An 8,697-nucleotide genomic window follows, 5' to 3' on the forward strand; every position below is an offset into this window, starting at 1 on the left:
GAGAGTTTTTGTTGTGATGGCACCAATCTTATTCCAGCTGCCATTAAAAGCTGTCATTCTGGTGGACAGACAAGTCAAGTTAGGAATAGCTACAGGAATGGATTTACCTCCCACATAAGGCAAAACTATGTGTCACATCAGAGCATCATGCAGGAATACTCCCCCTAAATTACCTCCCTCCTTCTCAGCCTGGGCAGCATGCTCAGCCAGGTGGCTATTCCATGTTGCCACCCAAGCCTCAGGCTCTGGAAGGCAGATCTATTATCTCCACATGGTGCTTCCCTGTGCTGTGATCTTTCAGAGCACAGGCAGGGTGGAAGAAGAAGGCCTGGTGTCCTGCAAGTTGGAAAACTGCATCCTCTATCAGGCAAATCAACACAGTGATTTCACTCTTGCTGCATCAGATAAGGGATCTGACTCCTCCCAGTTCTGCCCTACTGTGGGTACTCAAGGCTGTCACTATACTGATTTATTCCAGATTTTCTTTCAAAACTTGTCCTTGTAGGGTTTTTCAGTCTGTTGTTCCTAGTAAGAAACTGTATTTTTTAATGGACTGTAAAGACATAAAACAGTCTAAGCTTATATGACTTGTTAATTAAAGTCATAGTCAGTAAGCATAAAATTGTACAGAGCCACCCAAAAAGGATGAGTGTGCCTGTCCGTGCGATTCAACTTGCATTTTAAATCACATCTATTAATAACCAACTTGTTTACAGAAAACAGACCAGTAGAACAGTTTAAAACTTTAATAAAAATTTACAGAAACTTTTTTTACTATTCCTTACCTTTCTCTTAATGAGTTACTCTTGGAGCACAGCAAAGCTGATGTTATTAGCTTGCTTGCAAACTTCGGAAAACCACCCACAGTACCTGACTGTGGGATATTTTTCTTAAATTGGTGTGTTTCCCAGAAGAAACAGTTTCCCAGTTTAGTACAAGTCCAGAGCACTGCTGGTTATGAATCTAGGCTTACAGAGAGAGTGTTCTGGGATTAAATAGCCATTGGCTAATAAAGACAGTGTTCCACAAGCTGCATCCTCCTCTTCCTCCAGCTACAATGTGGAATTAGAGGTTCATTAACTTTTGCATATGGAATTAAAGCTTGGTTGCAAAATAATTCTGTTTGAGCATTAACGTTGCAGAATGAAATCTTGTTTTGTGGAGAATGTATTTGTATCTGTTATAAAAAATGTCACTTTTTGAAAAGACAAAAAATAGCATTACTTCTCCAAAGTGGAAAATGATATCATTATTTGCAGTGGAAAATGTCATTGCTGTGCTGATAGCTGTTGACAGGTACTTGTCATGGCTGTGTGCTGTGATGTGCTAATTAGTCTGAAGTTCAATCAGATGGCATTTTGTGTTTTCATTTCTACTGTAAAAACACAGTATTTGTGACGTGTTGACAAGTGCGTGTTTAATTTCTCCATGGATATCTTTCCAACTTGTGTGTTTCCCACTTACTTTGTGGAGAAAGAGGCATAATTAGGTCTCAGTCCACAAGGTAGGTTGCTCATTATTGTATTTTCATTTCCTTTGCAGTGATAAATCCAGAATGGTGACACATGTGAAAACACATCTTTGATGCTGAATGCCACCTCAACTGGATTGCAAAGGTGGCGAGTTCTGGCTGATTTTGCAAATCAAGGACATGAGCCATCCATGGTAAGATGTGTTTTCTTTTCTTCCTTAACCTCTCTCTGCCTCACTTCCTTTTATAGCTCTAGAACCTACAGGAAATTATCCAAGTGAATCACACATTTAAAATGTCACCATATATGTTGGGGACAGTCTTTAGCATTCTGCTAAAGACTGTATCTGTTGTCTTTCTTGCTTATTTCCTTGAGACTGTGCTAATTTGTGTCATTGGTGTCAGGATCATGATGCTCGATGATCAAGCATTGAGCTTCATGATGCTCAAACAAACAAAACATTACAACTTCTCTAACCAGCTCAAAGTAAGTGAATTGGGCAGATGTAACTGGAAATAGAGTTGTGTTGTCTTTTAGTCCAAAATTGCTTTTCCCTGGACTCAAGAGGGTCTGGGTCTAAATACCATAGCTGTTAACTCTTCTGGTGCAAAATGTACATCCATGTTTAGACACTGAATTTTGTCCCTTGTAGATGATCAGGACAGATATTTTCTCCATAAAGCTTCTAGTCTGCATGTGTGCAGGCCTGTATTCAGTGACCCTGGAACTGCCTCATGGTCCTGTCGCTTACGGACCTGCCCATGGTTAGGAGGCAATTGACATAAAACTGAAACCAGTAGCAGTAACCAGTAACCAGTAGTTATCTACCATTTTCACTGATGCTGAAGGTTGCCATGCTGGATCCTAGTGAGGAGTGCTTTGAATAACTCTACTAACCAGGATGAGATTTAGGAGAAAAAGCATGAAGATTACACACCCTTCTTCCCTTACAAGGATGATCTTCAGTTGCTCCTCAGATCAGGAAGAAGATGAAGATGATGGTCTTCAGGTGCATACATGCATTAGGCTGGCTTTCATAAGAATTCATTACATGCAATTATACAGAAATTATAATTGTAATACTTGGTTTTGGTTTGGGTTTTTCTCTTTTCCAAATACATTGTATGGATTGTTTTAAAGACAGATACACAACTATCTTTCCTCTGTTAGAAAATTGTTTAAGTTAAGTTGTTTGTTTGCTGCTTGGCTAGGAGAGACCCAGGAGTGTTAAGACTCATGAGAGTTACCACTGTGCAGCCTGGTTTTTTGTCCTTTCAGAAACTGTCTAGATTGGAAGCATCATTGTCCCTTTCAAAGTGATTCATACTTGTTGATACCCTACGTGACAGACAGAAACAACGAGGAGGTGGTAAATATCATTCTTATGGCCTTTCCTACTTGATATGGAAGAACCAAGGCCATGGTAGTAACTCATAGAACTTTCTTCTGCTCTCCTTCTCTGCACTGCCATCCCCTCTTGGCTAAGCTTGCTGCTCCCTGTGGTCTACCTGCCTGTCCCTCATGTGCTCCATCGCAAGCAGATCTATTTGAAAGCAAGACTGGTTAGTTATGGCTGTCTGAAGGTGGGTGCAAGTGTGTGCCTTGTGTTTCTTGCGTGGTGTTCAGTGATAGAGACACTTTTCAGGTAATTTTGGTGTTGAATTACAGTTCTGACTCATTAATTCTTGTTATGTTGAGAATTCAGAATAGCCAAAGTGTTTGAAGGATCCATCAATCAAGCTGTTCTCTTCTCCCTCTTCCCCTTTAACCTTATAGTTCTCTCCCTTTCCTTAGCTAAACCTCTTATGATCCAAGAAAACTGAGAAGCAAAGCAGGGCCTCATCTGAAAGGGCCAAACTTTGGGCCTGAATTTCAGCATGCCTTCCCTGTAACTTGAGCTGGGAAGTTCTGCTATTCAAGTTACAAACTTATGCAACATCACAATAAGCTTGCCGGGATCCTCCAGCAAAGAATGTGCAGCCATGTTTTAATATTTGTAGTCTGTTGTTTTGGTTTGAAAGCAAAACCAGTGAGAGACTACAAGTCAGAAATATAATTTATTAGGAAAAAGTAACAAACAAACAAACAAACAAACCTAACCAAAATACATGCAATAATACAAAAGAAAAACCAATGACAGAGTCAGAATACAGCCTGACACCCTGCTAGTTAGGGTGGTGGTAGCAGTACAGATGAAACGGTCTGTAGCAGTACAGATGAAATGGTCTTTTTGAAACGGTGATCCTATAGAAACCATCTGGTAGCTTTTGTCCTCTGGAAACCAGTGGCTAAGGGCTGCTTGTTGTGTCCCAAAACCCAGATTATATCCAGCTGGGGATGCTTAGCTCCTCCCCACTGGGCGGAGCATCTCACAATGGGCTGGCATGTTCTGTATCATGAAGTGGGTCCTTGATTACCCATTAAACATAAATGGCTCCCTGAAGGAGTTATCTGTGAGGCATGTGGAAAGACATTGATGGGCCCATTAACAGGAGATAAGGAAAAAAACGATGCCCCTCCTGGTTTCAACAGTTCTTGAAGATGAGAATAGAATACATCTTTGTATTGTAACCTACAGCACCTATGTAAAAATAGAGGGGAAATGATTTAATTAAATACAGAGAAAAGGAGAAATAGGAGGTATTTCTTCTGCTCCTTTCTTTGCTAGTGTAAGGACCAGCCACTGTGGTGTGAGATATCCTCATCTGAGCCTTCTGCTTTTCTTTTGAAATGACCATAAAGTTATTCTGCTTTTCTGCCTTCAAATGCTATTTGTTTAAACATTTATTTTTACCTCACAAGGCTAAGTCAAATGGTTTTGATATGTAGGCTCTTACTCTGGTACTTGAGGGAAAATACATTCATTTATTTTCACACACTGATGTATAGGCAGCAATCCCATTATAGATATGGAAGCTATTCCCTCTCCCCCCTGCATTGTGACTGTTTTTGAGTATAATAGCCAGTGGAATTAGTATCTTGCAGAAGTATTAAGAAACATGAAAATTATTACCGTCACAATTGCCACAACTCTCATGTGGCATGTGCAGTTTAATGTTTTTATCTTGTTTGAAACTCTTTTACAGACTTAGTTCCCTGTCTTTTGTGTTTGTGTCTTTGCACAGAAGTAGTTTATTTCTCCACATACAATAAATAGCAGGTATGTGAGGACAAGCCAGCCCAAAACTCAATCAAAGGATATAGTTACAAAGATGCTGTGTGTAGCCACAGCTCTCTCCATGGAGAGCAGCAGGCAAGACTTTCCCAGGCATTTTACTGGGAAAGGCTGTGAGAAGATCAGAGAAAAGAATGAGAAACAGTTCTTATTTCCACTTGCTGCACCTGTTGTGCACATGTGGAGTGTGTTATGGAGATTTGTTTATCAAAGGGTGATTTCTTAATTGGACACTGGATGGTATTTAGATTCATTGACCAATTAAATCTGTCTGTATCAGACTGCTGGTAAGGGGATGAGTTTCTTAATAAGTATAGTATAATATAGTATAGTAGAATAAAGCAATTGATCCTTTTTTGATTCCAAAAAACCTTTTGGAATCACGGAGTCAATGCTAATTATTACCCAGCTAAGGACCTGTGACGACAGCTATGGCTTTTGGCTTAGATTTTTGAAAAGGTTCAACTGAGTGGTAATGGTTTTATCAATCAGGTTAAAATGTGGGTTACTGTTAATGAAGATAGCTGGGATCCTTTCAGCCACAACAGTACCTGATATAAATCACTGATACAAAAACTTGTACCTCAGATGAGGTGGGTTCATCTCCCCTTGCTTCAGGCATCTAAAAATGTGCTTCTAATCAAAGTTAGCCATCAAGCTCCCTTCTAGCCATCAAGTTGTTGCAGAGAGAAAGGATAAGAGAGACACCTACAAAGGGCCATTCTTCCCACTTCTCTTAGATAGATGTCTTAAAAGGCAATGGTGAATGAGATGACTTCCCTCACTCTGCTGATGCAGCTATAGGCATCTTCTCAGAATCTGAGCCAAATATAGGCTAAGTTTGATAGAAAGCTCAACTGTAGCATAAGCAATCTTTAGACTGCCAGTCTCAGGCATGAACAATGTCCCAGGCTTTTGAGGCAGGATGACACTTGTACTGATCTTGTACAAAGTCACTGCAGCTTGCTACTGGGCACTGAGTGCCTCAAGCATCACTTCAGAAGGAGCTGGCCCCACAAGTGAGGGTCAGTGGCACATCCATCTGCATATTTAACTTTATTCAGGATGCTCAGAAGCGACAGTGGGGAAGGTCACAAACATGTTCCCTGGTGTAGGAGCTGGGGAACTAACTCATGTCTTCTGCTTTCTCTTTTTTTTTTTTTTTAATTTTATTCCCATCATCCCCGCCTGCACACTTGACTGATGTTGAATACTGCCCATCCCTTGGGGAACATAACTTTCATTTTCAGTAGGGAAACAGTCTTGCAATCATAAAAAATTGGTGGCTGTCTGATGCAGCTGTTAATCTTGCTTGAGAACTGCATCATTAACCTACAGCACAACGTACCCATTATGGGCACATTTATAAATGGGAGAGAGTGTAGAATTCAGTTTCTAATTTCTTTCTTGTGGAGACTCATAAAACTCACAGGGAAAACACTGCCTCTGACATGTTGCCATGGCAAACTTCTCCGCTTCTGTAGTTCCTTCCAGAAAAAGGATTGTGTTGCTCCCTGTGGCCTTGTCAATGGAGTACCACAGAAGAGAAACCTTTTCGTTGTTTCTTTTCTAGGTGGGTGATTTTGGCATCTCCGTAGTGATGCCAGATATTGTGAGAAATATGCCCATCACCATGTGCAGCAGCCCAGAGCTGCAAGTGACCTATAAGGCTCAGTGGTGTGAATAACTGGCAACTGAGGTGTGAAATGCCCAGCCTGTCAAACTTTGGTCACCAGATGTGAGTGGACCTGGACACCCAGGAAAATACTGTTTCTCATCTTCACAAGTTTCTGAGATGCTAATCATCTGGAATCTTGAATCTCCTGTCTGACCCTCTCAGCCCTCACAGAAGGCATACGTCAAATTCACCATCCCAGTCAGATAACTTTGTGAGTTACACCCATGATGTGACCTGAAACAATAAGTGTATCCTGAGCCTCATGTGAGCTCACATCACTAATAATGGGAATAGAAGGGAACATCTAACACAATGTTGGGTTCTCCCTGCATCGCATTTACTGTAAGCAGTGTTTTACTATCTTCACCCACAGCAATAAGCCCACACATGTATGTCCTGAAGGACCAGGGTTCTGTCCAACTCAGGAAGACAATTTCCTACCTCAACACAGATCTATTTCCTCATGACTGTCATTGTCCTACCTATCTTCATGCTTCATTTCTTCATCAGTGAAGAAAGAGCAGTACTTTTTCCTCTGTTCATCTCTTTGTTTAGATTAAACAAATTTTATCATTTATAACTTAAGTAAACTTTATGTTAAGCTGACAAAAAATGAGTGAACCTGGACCAGTTTGCTGTAGTCAATGACTGAGACCTGCTTTTTATTATGAATGGTAAACTTTTCTGTCAGGCATTTTAAGTTTGGACTTTTTATGAGCAACAGATAAACAAGATTTTTTTCTGTATATTTCAAGTGAATTACATCAGCTTTAAGAAAAAAAATCACCATTTCACACATCCAGGTTCTTAGGTGTGTTTAGTCCATTTTAGTAATTCAGTGGTCGAGACACAGTTAAATTTGTCTAGCTATGAATTCTCTCTGAGATGACCCTGTATCTTTGAAAGGGACTAGAAGGTCACAGATAGCAGCCTAGTTCTTGGTTACTGTCCTAGGTTGACTATATGATGCTTTTATTCTCAATTGTCTTGTTCTGTTTATGCTAAATAATAAGTTTTGCACCTTTGAGACTTGTTCCAGAGAGTGAAGGGGGAGAGAAGAAGCGTGCAGTCTGTTTTCAGACACTGCACTCACTCCTCCACATTCCTGCTCCTGGACTGTGTTGTCTGTGGATGGACAGACAGCGGGACAGAGCTCTCCTTTGCTTTTAGTTAGTTTAGCTAGCTGAGGCAAAGAAGTTCCCTGGACTGTGGTTTTTTCCTTTCCCCCTTTTCTTTGGACCTGTTTAAACCTGCTTTGGACTGAACACCCACAACAGCAGAGGCAGCTCACACCTGTGGCCCACCGGACCAGGCCTGGGCCACAGCATTTCCAGCACGGGAGGGACTGATCAGAGACTGAGTGAGCTGCAACACGGAGAGGGACTTTCTGAGTTTGTCATCTCTTTGGACGACAAAGTGAGAAAGCTGCTCCTTGGAATAGCAAGAGGTTTTATTGTTTAACATTGTTTAGGTTTTATTATTTAAAAAACAGGTTTTTTCCACTTTTCTCTAAGGAGGTATTTTCTCCCGGACCGGTTGGGAGGAGGGGTGGATTGAATCTGCTTACCTAGAGAAGCCCCTTTGTGGGGGGGTCTCTCCAAAATTTGCCCTTAACCAGGACAGTTACTCCTAAATACATTGGAGTTAGGGTTGCTCAAGAGGAATCTTATAACTTAGAGAAAAAAAATGGAAAATATTCCAGTCTGTGGCAAAAAAAGGTGGTTATGTTACAGTTGGGTACCTTAAGCAGTACAATTTGTTTTATTCTGCCAGTTCTTCAGAGACAGTGACATCGGTAGGAACTGTGAAGAGTGAAAAGCAATAGCTGAAAGCTGACTGCCAACAAACATCTTTTTGATCTATGTGCATGCATAATTTACAAATAACCTCAGAGGTGTTTCCTGGTAAGGTGTTTGCTGTTCTCCTAATTTGAAAATGATGGCAACAGTACTCCAGTTATGCTGTGGCCTTATATGCTTTTAAAACACATAGGTGTGTGGACAAAAAATGTTTCCAGGGCCTGTTGAGAGCTTGTAATTGAACATGTTATTTCTCAAGCCTACTTCTAAAATTTCCACTTCTCCTTGTACACTCACTATGGAAATTAATTTGATACAGAAAGGTTATTCTTGTCAAAACAGAAATTTGTCTTTGGGACATTTCATAGTGCAACCAGTCACTAAACCAGACTTTGCTGTCCCAGCAGCATATCTGTAAACAACTGGCAGTGAATAGATATCTTAGAAATAACACCCTTTTTAGTTTTTGTTTTTTGTTTAGAAAGCAAAAAAACTGGAGAGATTTCTTTGCTCAGGAAAGGAGAGGACTGAAAGTTCTGGTGATGGCTGAGCTTAGCAACAGTAGGCAAATAA

This window comes from Melospiza melodia, chromosome 4, assembly GCF_035770615.1.
Source record: "Melospiza melodia melodia isolate bMelMel2 chromosome 4, bMelMel2.pri, whole genome shotgun sequence".
Lineage (NCBI taxonomy): Eukaryota > Metazoa > Chordata > Aves > Passeriformes > Passerellidae > Melospiza > Melospiza melodia.